The sequence below is a fragment of the Chlorocebus sabaeus genome, chromosome 15, assembly GCF_047675955.1.
Source record: "Chlorocebus sabaeus isolate Y175 chromosome 15, mChlSab1.0.hap1, whole genome shotgun sequence".
Lineage (NCBI taxonomy): Eukaryota > Metazoa > Chordata > Mammalia > Primates > Cercopithecidae > Chlorocebus > Chlorocebus sabaeus.
In genome coordinates this window covers 16,219,378-16,235,582 of record NC_132918.1, presented here as the reverse complement: position 1 = coordinate 16,235,582, position 16,205 = coordinate 16,219,378, and the positions used below count along the sequence as shown (strand labels likewise).

Here is a 16,205-nt window from a genome sequence, read left to right as displayed (position 1 = left end):
TGTCTTAGGTGATTTTATGTCATCGAGGACTTTTATTTTCCACTTGGTCTTGTTTGGAACACCATGAAACTACCATGGAAAATAAAATGTAAGCCAGGGAGGCTTTCCTGTGTTATCTTCGCTATCCCCGAGGCTCTCCATGTTATATATCTACGGGAACATGATTACATCTTAGAAGTGCCAGGAGAAAATAGGTTGGGGTAGAGGTACATGATTCTTCCCGTGGAAGTGCCTTTTGCTGTATAGTTGTTCTTCTCTGGAGCCCTCTACTCCTGCCTTCCCTCTGCAACTTTTTTGTCTGCTGGTCCTGGGGGTCATTTGCCAGTTTCTTCCAAGTTAGCAACCTCGAGTTTTTGTCCTGCTCATCAAAAAAGAAGTCCACAGCTCTTCAGTTTGCTTCTCAAGCAATACAGTTCTCCAGTCATATCAAACTCTCCTCTCTAGGGCTAACAGCCCTAGGGTGAAGTTGAGGGAGGCAGGTTGTTTCCTAGTGGGGTCAAGCCCAGCCTGCACTCTTTTCCTGGTCTGATTGCTCATTCTAACCCCCTGACGCTGCTGCTCCAGCTCAACCAGCCCATTTGTATCAGGTGTCTTCTCTTTGATAAGGCAAAAAGTTTCCATCATCGTCCTGATGTTCTTTTGATATTTTCACCTCATAGTTCCATCATCACAAGTCCATCAGAAAGATGGCACTTCTGGAATACATACAGTTTTCTTCCTTACAGGGTCTATATTTAAGAATATTTTGAAACCTGAAGTTCATCAAATAGTATCTCATTGTTATAAAGTCTCCTTCCCCACCGCCCACCCACTGCCACAAATAAGGCTCTAAAGTAAAATTCTAACATAACCTATTCAGCTCCAAGTCAAAACTTGTTGCTACAAAGTAAGTATATGTATAACACATCTTGATGTTTTTAACATTTAGATATTTTGAAGGATTTTTAAATGATTTGCATCTCATTTGATGTTTTTTTTTTTCCATGTATAGTTCCCATTACTCTTTCTAGATTCGTTTTTATTTTTTCAAATTTTGATATCAAAAAGGTATTTAGTTCATGACCAGCCTGGGTAACATAGTGAAACCCCGTTTCTGCATAAAATACAAAAATTAGCCGAGTGTGGTGGTGTGTGCCTATAGTCTCAGCTACTCAGGAGGCTGAGATGGGAGGGTCACCTGAGCTTGGGAAGTTGAGGCTGCAGTGAGTCATGTTGTGCCACTAAACACTGCACTCTAGCCAGGGTGAAGGGAGTGAGACCCTGTCTCAAAAAATAAATGAATAAATTTTAAATAGTATTTCTATATTCATGGATTTTAAATGATTTTTTTTTCACTGGCAAACAATAAGTGAGGATATGTAACTAAATAGCAGAGTTATATAAGAATAGTGCCAACATGCTTAGATTAATTTAAGAACATCAAAAATTATACCCATGTGAAACTATAAGGTCCATACACTACATGTTTGAATTTTAAAAGTATTATTGTATATTTTGTTCTATAGAATTGTGAATTGATTGTTTTGATGTCTTTTGCACCACTGAGTTAATTTCAGGAGAATGAATTTGCTTGTAAACTATGAGAAATATCCAATTTCAATGGATATGAAGGAGATAAGCACATGGAGTATGCTTCAGTGCACAGAACAGCAGTTTTAGTCACAGGAATAGATTTGATAGGAATCACATTTGGCTGTAACAAGAATCTACATATGGAGCAATGTACAAGGTAAATTCTCCATTTGCAGGATCAGAATGTAAGGTGGATTTAAATATCTTCCAAATTTTAGAATTCCACATAACACAATTTTTCTTTCTGTTTATGAATATAGAAGAAGCCTGCTGGAGGACAAGTAGAGAAACTGAGACTTCAACTCTTTCTTTAAATTTGGTTCCCTTATTCAGTGTGATGATTGATATCACTCACCTGGACCATTTAACTGGCTACTGCACTCTTGGCAAGTGTTAGTCTCCATTAGGCTCAGCAGGTGATATCATCACTGCCCATATGATTAAATGACACTTAGTAATATGGATTTCCCAAATTGTGTAGTGTCTTCCTGGTATATCATCACTATCCCTATTCTATAGCCAGAACACAGGTGAGTTTGGCTCTGCAGTGACAGGTTCAGATAGATAAATATGAGAATGGGAGGTTTTCATTTGCTATTGGCATTGTTTAACATTCATAAAAAATTGTTTTATTGCCCAGATGTTGGAAATGTATTAATTATCATATTGGCTCTTGGGCCTAGTTCTTGCAAGAATGATAGTAGATGCCAGAAGCTAAATAACCTTTTGTCATACTGCTGAATAAAGGATTGTTTGTGCTCTCCAGTTGATAAATTATCTCTGTGCCTTGTCATTATAAAAAGAAACTCATCTTGTTCACTAGCCTGACAGGAGATGAGAAGGCCCTAGAGAGAGCACAGAGAGTTTTTGCTTTCACAAATCACATGTAGGATGTATGCTGTGGGTCCTGTCTGGAAATGAATGTGGAAAGAATCCAGGATGAAGCATACAATTTTCATTGTTACTACTTGGTATATGATAGATTATTACAAATTTGCAAGATTAAGGCTTTCCTTTTACTCATACTAACTTATCTTAAATCCAGGAACCAATTCTAGCACAGACAAATGTTCTTTTGCGCATAGTTGAGAAAGAAAAGGAAAGCTTAAAATTTCAATGCAGCTAAGATAATATCAATAATTTTATGATTATTCTATTAGTTTGTGACAGGGATTCATGGACACATTTGATATGAAGGCATATTGTTTTGTGTTAAAGAGAAAAAGCTCAGTTATTCCTTTAGTCCAGTGTTTCTGCTAAATAAAATGCACTGAAACTTGCAAATGGCAGGTTGTTTATGTTATTAATAAACTTTATTTTATATAACCCATTTTAGGTTCACAGCAAAACTAAGGAGAAAGTAAAAAGGGTTCCCATATGTCCCCAGTCCCCACACACTCACCACCTCTCCCATTATTGACAAACATCCTGAACTCAGTTGGTACCTACATTGATACATCATTATTAGCCAAAGTCCATTGTTAACATTAGGGTACATTCTAAGTGTTATACATTCTGTGGATATAGACAAAGGTATAATGATTTTTATCCAGTTTGGTGTTCCCTGAGCTTCCTCGATCTGAGGTTTGGACATTAATGTGGGGAAATTTTCAGTCATTATTGCCTCAAATATTGCTTCTGTTTCTTTCTTTCTTTTCCTTCTGGTATTCCCATGACATGCTTGTTAGATCTTTTTTGGTTATTCTACAATTCTTGAATATTGTGTTTTGTTGTGGGTTTTTTCAGTCTTTTTTTCTCTTTGCTTTTCAGGTTTGGAAGTTTTTATTGTCATATCCTCAAGTTCAGAGATTTTTTCCTCAGCTGTGTCCACTCCACTATGAGTTTACTGAAGGCATTTTTTACCTTAATTCTTAGAATTTTCATCTCTCTGCTTACATTATCCATCTGTATTTTTCACATTACCTACTTTTTTCATTAAAGTTTTTTGCATATTAATCATAGCTTAAAAAATTCCTTGCCTCATAATTATATTGCAGGATATTTTCTTGACCCCTTCCTAAGACTCATGACAGGGGTGCATCACTTACTAAGCCCACCCACTCAACCCCTCATGGGTGAGAACATGCAAACAAACAAGGGCAGGAACCAGCTGCTTTGGTGCTGGCAGAAGTGAACTCCAGGCACGCTAATGGCAGCATCCAGGTCAGGGTGCCTGCGACCCCAAGACCCCAGAGACTGAGTTACAATGCTCTCTTAGCTCTGCCATCCGCAGACAGCAGTGTGTTATCAGCTCAGTGGGCCCTTTGCCTTCTCGCATGGGGCAGCTGCCTTCTGCCAGCAAGGGCAAAGGGTCAGTGTGACAGTCTCTTTTGGTATCCACACCCAGTGCATCTTGAGTTCTTGTCTGGTGCCCAAGAGGAATGAGATCACATGGATGAGTTGAAGGTGGTGAATGTGGATAATTTTATTGAGTGATGAAAGTGGCTCTCAGCAGAGAAGGGAGCTGGAAAGGGGACAGGAATGGAAGTCACTCTCCCCTGAAGTCAAGCTGCCTCGCTCTGATGTCCAGCCATTGTCTCTGAAGACAAGCTACGTCTCTCCACCATCCAGGGGCTTCTTCCCGATGTCCAGCTGTTTCTAACCTCTACCGGCTCAGTCTGGGGTCTTATAGGCGCAGGATGGGGACAAGGTGGGCCATAGGTAGTTTTGGAAAAGGAAACATTCGATTGATAAAAAGACATTATTCAGAAAGAACCAGTTGGGAGAGAGTGGACACACAGGGACGGAAGTTCTCACTTTGGACTGCGAGTTTCAGGCTTTTTGGTTCAAAGGTGGGGATTTGCCAGGGACCCATCCCTGTCTGCCTAGAGTTTCTTTGCACCTGTCACTGTCAGTTACAACATTTCTATCACATCTGACTCTGTTATGATGTTTGTTCTGTTTCATTTTTGCCTTTAGTATGTCTTGTAATTTTTATGTTGAAAGATGAGCTTGATGTATGGGTAAAAGAAATTTTAGTAAATATATCTTTAGTAATGCAAAGTAAGACGTGAAAGGAGGGAAATGTTTTAGTCTTATAATTAGATCTCAGTCTTTTGGTGACCCCCTATCCCTGGACTGTGAACTTTCAAACACTTCTCGAGTCCCCCACTTCCCAAAGTGGGCTACGAGAACTAGAGGAAGCTGGAGTTAAATATTTCCCTTTCCCTAACTGGGTTAGGCTCTGATAAAAACATTGGCACATTAGGTTCTGGTAGAATGGTTTCTCCTGAGGGCAGACTTTGTTACAGAATGTTCTGATGTATTTGAAATGGCTACAGTTCCCCTCCCTTTGATGAAAATGAGATTTTTTTTTCCTTTGATAATTGCTCTGAGGAGGTAGTAGAGCTCATGTAGGTAAAACTCACAAAAGAAAGCGTATACCTCTATGACTAATCCTTTCTAGACTTTTTTGGAACAAGTCTCACTTTCAGACTTGTTCAGATTGAGCCTTCAGCAATTTGTCAATTACAGCTTAGGTTTTCCTTCCCCAGCACTGCTTCCAGTGGAGGTTTTCATGGATTTCTGCTCATGTAAGTTGTGATTTTCTATATTTGCCTTTCTCGCTAATTTTTGAAGCAGTGTTTTGCCCTGTAACCTCACTTCTCTGACGAATCTAAGAAAAGTTGTTGATTTTTCTGTTTGTTCAGCTTCTCATTTGTTATTAGCACAGAATGGCAACTTCTCAGCTCCATACATACCAAAGTAGAAACCAAAAGTTCCAATTTTCTTAATGAAATATGTTCTCATTGTTTGATAAATAAAATAGAAATGTTCTCACTGTTTGGTGAAATCTTCCATCACTTTCATTAATGTATGTATTGGCTGGGCATGGTGGCTCACACCTGTAATTCCAGCACTTTGGGAGGTCGAGGAAGGAGGATCACTTGAGGTCAGGAGTTCAAAACCAGCCTGGCCAACATGATGAAACCCCTTCTCTACTAAAAATACAAAAAAATTAGCCGGGAATGGTGGTGGGCGCCTGTAATCCCAGCTACTCAGGAGGTTGAGGCAGGAGAATCATTTGAACCCAGTTGGCAGCGGTTACACTGAACAATGTGTTGTGTTATACATTGTGTAACAATGTAATGTGTTACATTAACATTGCTATGTATAATGATACCATGATATCATGTACTGCCCTTCTAAAACATACTGACTGCACACATAAAATAAACAATGCTCAATATATAAGTCTAATGTATTCCGAATGAATCATATGAGATTTAATTAGTATGTTTTTAAAAGTCATACTGGGTTATACTGAAGAATAATTACCTGAAATTTATCTATTTTTTGAGATTTTAAAAAAATTTTATTTCAATAGTTTTTTGGGGTAGAGGTGGTTTTTGGTTATGTGGATAAATTCTTTTGTGGTGATTTTTGAAATTTTAGTGCACCTGTCACCCAAGCAGTTTACATTGTACCAGATATGTAGTCTTTTATCCCACAACTATCTCCCCTTTTTCCCCAGCCCAAGTTCCCAAAGTCCATTATATCATTCTTAGGCCTTTGTGTTCTGGTGGCTTAGCTATCACTTGTGAGAATTTATTTATTTATTTTAAATTTTAATTATGGCACAACCACTTAGCATCAGATTTACCCTCTTCACAGATTTTTAAGTATACAATATAACATTGTTATCTATGGGCACAATGTCTTACAGCACAAATCAAGAATTTATTCATCTTGGAAAGCTGAAATTTTGTGCCCATTGGTTGGCAACTTCTTGTTTCCCCATACCACTCAGCCCTGGCAACCACAATTATATTGTTTGCCACCTTGAATCTGATAATTTTAGGTATCTGATGTAAGGGGAATGTTGTGGTATTTGTCCTTCTGCGATTGGCTTATTTCATTTAGTACAGGGTCCTTACTTTAATCCATGTTGTCACATATAGCAGGATTTCCTTCTTTTCTAGGGCTGAATAGGATTTTATTGTATGCATATACCAAAGTAAATTTTTTATACATTTGTGTGTTGATAGACATCTAGGTTGTCTTACATTTTGACTATTGTGAATAGTACTGAAATAAATATGGAAAAAAATGTCTCTTAGAAATCCTAATTTTAATTTTTTGGATAAATACCCAGAATGGGATTGCTGAATTATATGGTAGTTCTGTTTTTATTTTTTGAGGAATCATCAAACAGTTTTCCACGGTGACTGTACCAGTTTACATCTCTCCCAACAGTGCACAGGGGCAACAGTTTATCCACAACCTCACCAACACTTACCTTTTCTCTTTTTGATAATAGCCATCCTAACAGGTGCGACATGATATCTCACTGTGGTTTTGACTTGTATTTCCTCAATTATTAGTGATATTGAGCATCTTTTCACACCTGTTAGTCATTTGTCTTTTTGGAAAAATGTGTATTCAAGGTTTTAGCCCATTTTTAAATCAGGTTATTACTTATTTTATTATTGAGTCCCTTATATATTTTGGAGTTTAAGCCTTTATCAGATACATGATTTGCAAAAGTTTCCTCTCATCATGTAGGTTGCTTTTTCACTCTATTGATAATTTCCTTTGATTTGTAGAAACATTTTAGTTTGCTGTAGTCCCACTTGTCTATTTTTGCTTTGGTTGCCCATGCTTTTGGTGTCACATTCATAAAATCATTGCTGAGACCAATGTCATGAAATTTTACCCTGTGTTTCTTCTAATAGTTTTATAGTTTCGAATCTTACATCTAAGTGTTTAACATATTTCGAGTTGATTTTTGTGTGATAGAAGGGCCCAATTTCATCTTTTTCATGTGAATATTCAATTTTTACAATACCATTTGTTGAAGAAATTATCCTTTATCCATTGTGAAACTTGGTATTCTTTTTTTTTTTTAGATTTTAATATTTTATTTTTATACTTGTAGCCCTCATTTCCTGGAGATTAGATTGGCATTCCTGCTGAAGATCAGTTGACCATATATGCATGGGTTTATTTCTGGACTCACTATTCTGTTCCATTCTTATATATTATCTGTCTGTATGCAGTAACACACTATTTTGAGATTCATTTTTATCATAAAAGGGTCTTGAATTTTATCAATTTTTTTCTACATTTGTTGAGAAACCATGTGATTTTTATCCTTTCTGAACTCAATTTTACAAATTTATTTTTTTGACTGCTACTTTCAATTTAGTTTTCTTAGATTGTCACTGACCTTGTATATATGGAAAGTAATGTCTTGGGTACTTCTAAAAATGTGCTGATGAGGAAATCATCCCTGATGATAGTGACAAATTTTTCAATGGAGCACATATTATTAAAGTAGAAGGAATAATACAAGGGTAAGAGCCTGGATATTCTAACTTACTATTATGTATTGCATTCTCTAATTCCTTTTTATTGAATACACTGAAATCAATATGTCTAATCCATACAGCTCTCTTGAGTTCTAGCTCCACCTTTTCATACACTGTCTTCATATCTCCATCTAGATAGCCAGAGGTTTATCAAATTCCAGGTGACAAAAGCAGAATTCATGCTCCTCCTACAATATACTCCTCTTCCTGAACTTTTTGTATCAGCTAATGGTAATTTCACCCCTTCTCTTGAACTCTCACCCAAACTGTTAAAATCATCTTCCAACTCTTCCTTCCACCTCCAGTCTCTTCTATCTTTGACATAGATGCCAAGAATTATCTTTCTATATTGTAAACATTGTTATATCTGTTTCTCCCTCTAAAACCCTTCAGTGGCTCATCATTGCCTAGAAAACAAAGTCCAGATTTCTCAACATCACATTCAAGAAATCTGCCTAGCTGTTCAACTTTATGTGTGTTCTTCATACAGTATTTTCGTTGTACTCTCTATAAAACATGTTGCTTCCCATCATTCTGACACCAATAGGGCATAGGAAGCAAAAGAGTATTAGCAGAAGACCATGATTTTCGAGCTAACAAATTACTGAGTATAAAACCTGACTTCAATAGTTTGGTAGTAATATGAATAATACAAATTGATTAGCTTTATCTACTTCATATAATTATATTAAGGATTCAAAAGACTGACTCTATTTATATACATATTATCTTACTATCTGTCATCACTATGTACTTAATTTATTACCATTCTATTCGTATATCTTTAAGTATTAGATCTGCCACTTAGTAGGCAATTAATAATTTATTAATGTAATTATCCTCATCAGTCATTTGTTATGTTCTCATAAAAGCTTCTTCTAGTTTCTGTTAATTAATTTTTTACATGCATCAAGTTGTTCAAAGAGGGATATATGCACATTGTTTTATAATTCCTTGTGTTCACTATCTATCTATTCCAGTATGAGTTTCTCATGGCCCTTAAATGAAGTAATGAGAAGGGAATTCAGAGTTAGAATAGAAGACGCATGGAGGAATTAGTTGCGGAAAAAAGAAGGGCAAACACAGACCACTCACGGTGGAAGTTTATTCATAGCTACTGTTGTTTGTCATTTCCTTCACTCCCAGAAAACTTGCAAAATATCTCTCACTCTGTCTTCTGAATCTCAATACTCTCTCTTACTCCTCAAACAGACACAGTGCGAATTCTGCACCCATTACTCATTGATAAAATCATTTATTCAAAATATACAGTGGACTAATTTTTAGTGCTTATTATATTTTCTTTTAGCTATAATTAACATGTATACAATACTTCTTATATAAGTATTGTGTATTGCCTTCTGTGATATTAATGCTTTCCTTATTCTCTAATTTTTATTTCCACTATTCTTTGTTTTGTATATTTCACTCTTACTCCACAATTGTACCACCCTTTATGACATTTCTTTAAAGTTTGTTCTCTTCTTTTTCTATGTAAACTTTTGCTGAAGCAATCGCATCTACTTTCATGACTTAAATTTTGGCTTTTATAGTTATGATTTCCACATGTATACGTCTAGCAACTGAAGACTAGTATATTCAAGTGCTTATGGAACATTTTCACTGGGATATCCTTCAGACACCCTAAACTCAATGTATAGAATGTTGAATTCGAAGATTTTCTCTGTAAGTCTAGTCTTTCTTCTTTGTTCCTTATCTCAGTGAATATATAATCATATTGTTACTTTAGCAGATAAATTCGGAATAGTTCTTAACTCCTTTGTTTTTCTCATCTCCAAAATCCAGTTATCAAATCTTGTGTGTCTAAACTCCTCAACATGTTTTGAGTCTATTCAATTTATCCCATCTTTTAAAATTCCTATTATTGGCCAAGAATGGTGGCTCATGCCTGTAATTCTAGCACTGTGGGAGGCTAAGGTGGGCAGATGGCTTGAACCCAGGAGTTTGAGATGAGCCTGAGCAACAAGGCAAAAACCCATCTCTTCAAAAATAAAAAAATACAAGCAATTTAGCCAGCCTGATGGCATGCACATGTACTCCCAGAAACTCAGGAGGCTGAGGTGGGAGGATTACCTGAGCCCAGGGAGGTCAAGGATCCAGTGAGCCACAATTGTGCTACTGCAATTCAGCCTGGGCAATAGAACACCAGGCCCTGTCTAAAAAAAAAAAAAAAAAAAAAAAAAAAAAAAAAAAAAAAAAATCCTGTCATTATCTTCTTTTTATGGGGTTGCTGCCATCATTTCCTAATTGGTCTTCCTCTCTCCAGTATGTTTTCAAATATATGTCTCTTATCAAATTCTTTAAAACCCCTTATTGACACTTCAGTAATTTTTTCCTTGAATGGAACTCATTTTCATGATCCATTCCTTCTTTTCTAGCTTAAAAGTTACTTTCTCTGGAGATAACTTTATAGCATTCAAAATGTATGTAAGATGCCCTTTTTATAAGGTTCCCCTATTGTCCTTTGCGTTCTGTATTAATAAACTTATCAGACTGTTCCACTAGTGCCAGGTTAGTTTTCTACTCCATTAGACGGCAAGCTCCATGAAAGCACAGACCTTGGCCCTTTTCACTATTGTGTCCTTGAAGTCTAACAAAATGTATGGCATGAAGTAGCTACTTAAAAATAGTTTCTTAATTTGGGAATAAAAACTAAGCAGATAGAAGACAATATGAATAATTGGAGGGATTTTGTTTGTTGGTTTGTTGACTTGTTTGAAAAGAGTTGGAGAAAAGGAGTGTCTCTTGTTTTTACTTCACATATCTAAAATAGTTTTTGTTCATTTTCATTAGCTAATATATACACATGCTACAAAATTGAAAAGCACAACAGAGTATACAGTGAAAAGTTAATCTGCTTGTGTCATCTGTCACCCAGTCATCCTTTTCCCCATCCTGGGGACAATTCCTGTGATTAGTTTTCTTTCATCCTTCCATATACAGTCCATGTATTCTCAACATCTGTGTTTATATGTATGTGATTCTTTAAAACATTTTATACAATCAGCAGCAGAATGCACTTTTCTGCACTTTGCTTTGGCAAATTTATCTATCTATCTATCTATCTATCTATCTATCTATCTATCTATCTATCTATCACATCTATCTCCATGGTGGTAATATAGCATGCCCTATTTTTTAAACCTTCATGGAGTTCCAATATATAGATGTGCTATATTTTGTTTAATCTGCTCTACACTAATGGACAATTAGACTGTTCAAACCTGTGAAATAAAAGATATCACTACAATGTATATTCTTACACAATCATCTTCTGGTACACATGAGAAAAGGCTTTAAATGAGAAATTAGATCAAAGGGTGTATCTATTTTTAATTTTGAAAGGTTTTGCTAAGTTGCCCTTATCAGAAACTGTACTACACTACTGCTCACATTTCTACCAGCTAGATCTTCAACTGCCTTTAGGCAATGACATCAATGCAGTGTGTTACCAGACAAATTTATTTTTGTCAAACCAATTGATTAAAAAGTATCTCATTTTCATTTGCATTTGTGCTAATATAAGAAAGATACTTTTTTTCCTAAGATTAAGAGCCATATGTTGACATTTTTTTTTTCTTTTTGGTAAACAGTTCACATGCTTTGCTCATTATTTTTCTGGTGAGCTAGGGGTCTTGTGATGAGCTATTTCCAAATTATACAGAGTTATAAATATTTATATATATGTACATATATAATTACATTTACTGTAACTACAATTATATGTAAGTATGTGCATAGTTATATATACTTATATATTATAAAGATATATATGTATGCATGTATTATATATATGAGTATGTATATGTGTGTGTGTGCACATGCATGCTTGTGTGTGTGTGTGTGTAGTGTGTGTGAGATATGAGTTGCAAATATTTCCCTCATTCATCTCTTGTTTTCTGACTTTGTTCATGGAGTTTTTCCTCCTACTTTTGAGAATCTTGTGTCTCCTGCTTCTAACAACCTATGCTCATATGTGTGAGCAAAGAAATAACATAAAACTGGAACTTATATTTAAAGAGCAAGCAGAGTATAAAACTTTGAAAAATTTGCAGCCCAGCCACATGGTAGAAAAGAAAAATCAATTTTCAGGGGAGAAATTCAAGCTGGCTACAGAAATTCACATAACTAAAAGGAAGGCAAATACTTACACAATGGGGGAAAGTCCTTGATGGCATTTCAGTGACCTTCACAGCAGCCCCTCTTTATGGGCCCACAGAGGTCTAGAAGAATATAATGATCTGTTGGCTGTGTCCAGGGTCCTATTGTCCTGCACAGCCTCAGAACGTTGCTCCTTTTATCCCAGAAGCTCGAGCTCCAGCCATGACTGAAAGGGGCCCAGCTACAGCTCAGGTCACTGCTTCAGAGGGTACAAAACTGTAAGTCTTTGCAGCTTTCATGTGGTGATAAACCTGCAGGTATGCAGAGTCCAAGAGTTGAGTCTTGGAAGCCTCGGCCTAGATTACTATACTATGTATGGAAGAGCTGGCATGTCCAGTCAGAAAGTTGCTGCAGGGGTGGGGCCCTCATGGAGGACCTCTACTAGGGCAGCATGGTAGGGAAATGTGGGGTGGGAGACTCCACACAGAGTCCCCACTGGGACACTGCCTAGTGGAGCTGTAATTAGAGGGCTACTATCCTCCATACTCTAGAATGGTAGATCTACCAGCAACTTGCCCCGTGAACCTGGAAAAGCTGCAGGCACTCAACACCAGCCCTTGAGAGCAGTTGCGGGGACTGAACCCTGGAAAGCCACAGAGGCAGAGCTGCCCAAGGCTTTGGAAACACACTCCTTGCACAAATGTGCCTTGGATGTGGCACATGCAGACAAATATTATTTTAGAGTTTCCTATTTAATATTTAATGACTGTCCTGCTGGGTTTTGAACTTGTGTGGGGCCTGTAGGCCTTTTCTTTTGGCCAATTTCTCTCTTTTGGGATGGATTATTTACTGAATGCCTATATCCCCATTGTATATTGGAGGTAACCAACTTTTTTCTTTTTCTTTTTTTTTTTTTTTTTATCTTACAGCCTTATAAGTGACTTTCTTTATCTCAGATGAGAGTTTGGACTTCAGACTTTTGAGTAAATGTTGGAATGAGTTAAGACTTTGGGGAACTGTTGAGAAGGGATGATTGTATTTTGCAGTGTGAGGACATGATATTTGGAGGGGCCATGGGTGGGATGATATGATTTGTATCTGTATCCCCACCAAATCTCATGCCAAATTGTAGTCTGCAGTGTTGGAGGTGGGACCTGATGGAATCATGGGGCGGAGTTCTCATGAATGGTTTAGCATCATCCTCTTGGTGCTGTTCTCGTGATACTGAGTTCTTGTGAGGACTGGTTGTTTAAAAGTGTGTAGCATCTTCCTCATCTCTCTCTTCTCATGCTTTGACCATGTAAAATGTGCCTGCTTCCCCTTTGCCTTCTGCCATGATTGTAAGGTTTCTGAAGCCTCCCCAGAAGCAGAAGCCGCTATGCTTCCTATACAGCGTGCAGATCCGTGAGCCAATTAAACCTCTTTACAAATTACCCATTCTCAGGTATTTCTTTATAGCAATGCAAGAATGGATTAATACAGTCTTGTAACATGCTGCTGGATTCTATTTGTACTATCTAGTCCAATATCACAGGAGTAGATGCAAAATTTTGTTGAGATGAGAATGAACAAGTGTAGGGACTTGTTATTGATAATCTTTTCCACTTCACTGAAATAAAAGCAGTAATAATCTATGTAGTCACTTAGCATTTGTAAAGCCCACACTAGAAACTAAGTACTGAATTAATGCTGGGGCTGAGAATATGGAAAGGGCATTATTTCTTTCTTCAAAAGCACACAACTGAGTGGGTCAGAAATATGGCCAGCAAGTCATAATGTAGTGTGGTCAAAGCTTTTATAGTAATAGGGCCATTAAAACTCAGGGACCAGCATAACTTAGGATGTGGGGAGGAGTTGCAGGATGCATAACAGGTAGTGACATATAATCTGGCTTGGAGACCAAAAACTTAATATAAGTTTTTGAGAAATAACTGGGTGGAGTTTGTTAAGGAACAAACAAACAGAAGAGATGGTTTTAGGTAACCCAGACATTAAAAGAAGAGCCAACTTGAATTTAAAACATATTTTTAGAGAGCTACTTTTATAACTACAATTATTGAATATAACAGGTGAAAAGAAACTTAGGACTCCTCTCATTTATGTTGCCACCTTGGTTGGTAGCATCCTTCTTTGGCATGAGAGGTGAAAACTGAGATGGCAATTGAAGTTAGCAGGTATAATAAGGCCTGATTGTGGTCAGTGTGTGCAAGAGTCTAAGCAGTTTATAGGGCATTATGGGCATTTATCACAGACAGTAGTAAAATGGCTATACTATGTGAAGAGAGAGGCATTAAGAATAAACACATTCTGCTGGTATAAGATGTAAGAAATAATTCAGATAGGGAGACTGTATATCTAGTATTTCATAGCCTGCTGCTGAATGCATGGCAGATACCATACATATAATATCCTCTGATTCACAGAAATCCTGAGACATTGGTATTTCATAAGTGAAGGGTTAGATACACTGTATAATTTGTTGAAGCCAAAAGCTGGTGAATGACAGAGCCAGGATTAGAATGAAGGTATTTGAGACTTTGGTGAAGCCACAGATCACATAGAAAAGTGTGTAAGATCTCCATAGAGGTGCTAACCTTCTATCCCTACAAATTTTACCTATTAAGACCATGGGTTCTCCTTGTAGACAATATATGCCTAAAAGTATTGAACACCCAAATGAGGCAGTGATTCAAAAAAAGAGTAGTAAAGCCTAGAATCAGCACTGTACTTATGGCCTGGTCCCTTGTTTTTCACTAATTTTTCAGATCACGAATTCTGAGCCTTTTTCTGATCCTCGTGGTTATGTCTGCTCCCATAGAAAGTGTGACCTTTCATTTATTGACACTGTTACTTCCAGAACCTCCCAGGATAATGAGGAGCTCTGAGCCTAGTGGTAATAATAATGAAAATACTTCTGTAGCATTTATTATTTTCTTGACACTGTTCTAAACACTTTACATACTCGTTCAATCTTCACAGTTAATACTATGAGGTATATTCTACAGCATTAAGAACAGTCACAGAGCTTCTGATGACAGGGCAGGATTTGGATTCAGATTTTTTAAATTTTAAACATGTATTATTTGGGAGAACACAATAAATTCTACTTGGTTTTCAATACAGTCTACTCATTTTCTTAAATTAAATTACATTTTATATTCAGGGGTTACATGTTCAGGTTGTAACCATAGTAGCGGGTAATTACTAGTTACGCTAGAAACCCAACTCCCACCACTATAGTGTAACTATCACAGAACGGGTGAACATTGTGTCCGATAGGTAATTTTCAACTCTCGGCACACCTTCCAAGCTCCTGATCTTTTGAAGTCCCCAGTGTCTACTATTTTCATCTTTATGTCCATATGTACCCATTGTTTACCTCCTACTTGTAAGTGAGAACATTTGTTAAACATTGATTTTTTTGTTTATGAGTTATTTCATGGAGCTTAATGGCTTCTGGTCCCATTTATGTTACTGCAAATGACATTGTTTCATTCTTTTTCATGGCTACACAGTATTTCATGGCGTATCCATACCACATTTTTCTTTATCCAGTCCACCACTGATGGACACTTAGATTGGTTCACTTTACTCTTGCAAATAGTGCTGCAATGAACATATGCATACAGGTGTTGTTGTTGTTGTTCTGAGACGGAGTCTTGCTCAGTCACCCAGGCTGGAGTGCAGTGGCGTAATCTTGCTCACTGCAAGCTCCACCTCCCGGGTTCACGTCATTCTGCTGCCTCAGCTCCTGAGTAGCTGGGACTACGGGCGCCCGCCACCACACCTGGCAAATCTTTTAATGTTTTTTGTTTGTTTGTTTGTTTGTTTTGTTTGTTTGTTTGTTTTTTGAGACGGAGTCTTGCTCTGTCGCCCAGGCTGGAGTGCAGTGGCCGGATCTCAGCTCACTGCAAGCTCCGCCTCCCGGGTTCTCGCCGTTCTCCTGCCTCAGCCTCCCGAGTAGCTGGGACTACAGGCGCCCGCCACCTCGCCCAGCTAGTTTTTTGTGTTTTTTAGTAGAGACGGGGTTTCACCCGGTTAGCCAGGATGGTCTTGATCTCCTGACCTCGTGATCCACCCGCCTTGGCCTCCCAAAGTGCTGGGATTACAGGCTTGAGCCACCACGCCCGGCCATTGTTGTTTTTTAAATAGAATGGTTTCTTTTCCTTTGGGTAGATACCCAGTAGTGGGATTTCTGGG

At 37.5% G+C, this 16,205-nt stretch overlaps 1 protein-coding gene across 10 annotated transcripts in view; it reads left to right on the top strand.

Annotated features, from left to right (window-relative positions):
* NLGN1 (neuroligin 1) overlaps window positions 1–16,205 on the top strand; it is an 896,630-nt gene that overhangs the window by 100,180 nt on the left and 780,245 nt on the right. The window contains exon 3 of one of the 10 annotated variants that reach the window (XM_073023455.1): window positions 5,067–5,105. The exons of the other annotated variants lie outside the window; for them this stretch is intronic. The gene's annotated coding sequence lies outside the window, so the exon portion shown is untranslated. The remainder of the gene's footprint in view (window positions 1–5,066; window positions 5,106–16,205) is intronic. 10 annotated transcript variants of the gene reach the window in all.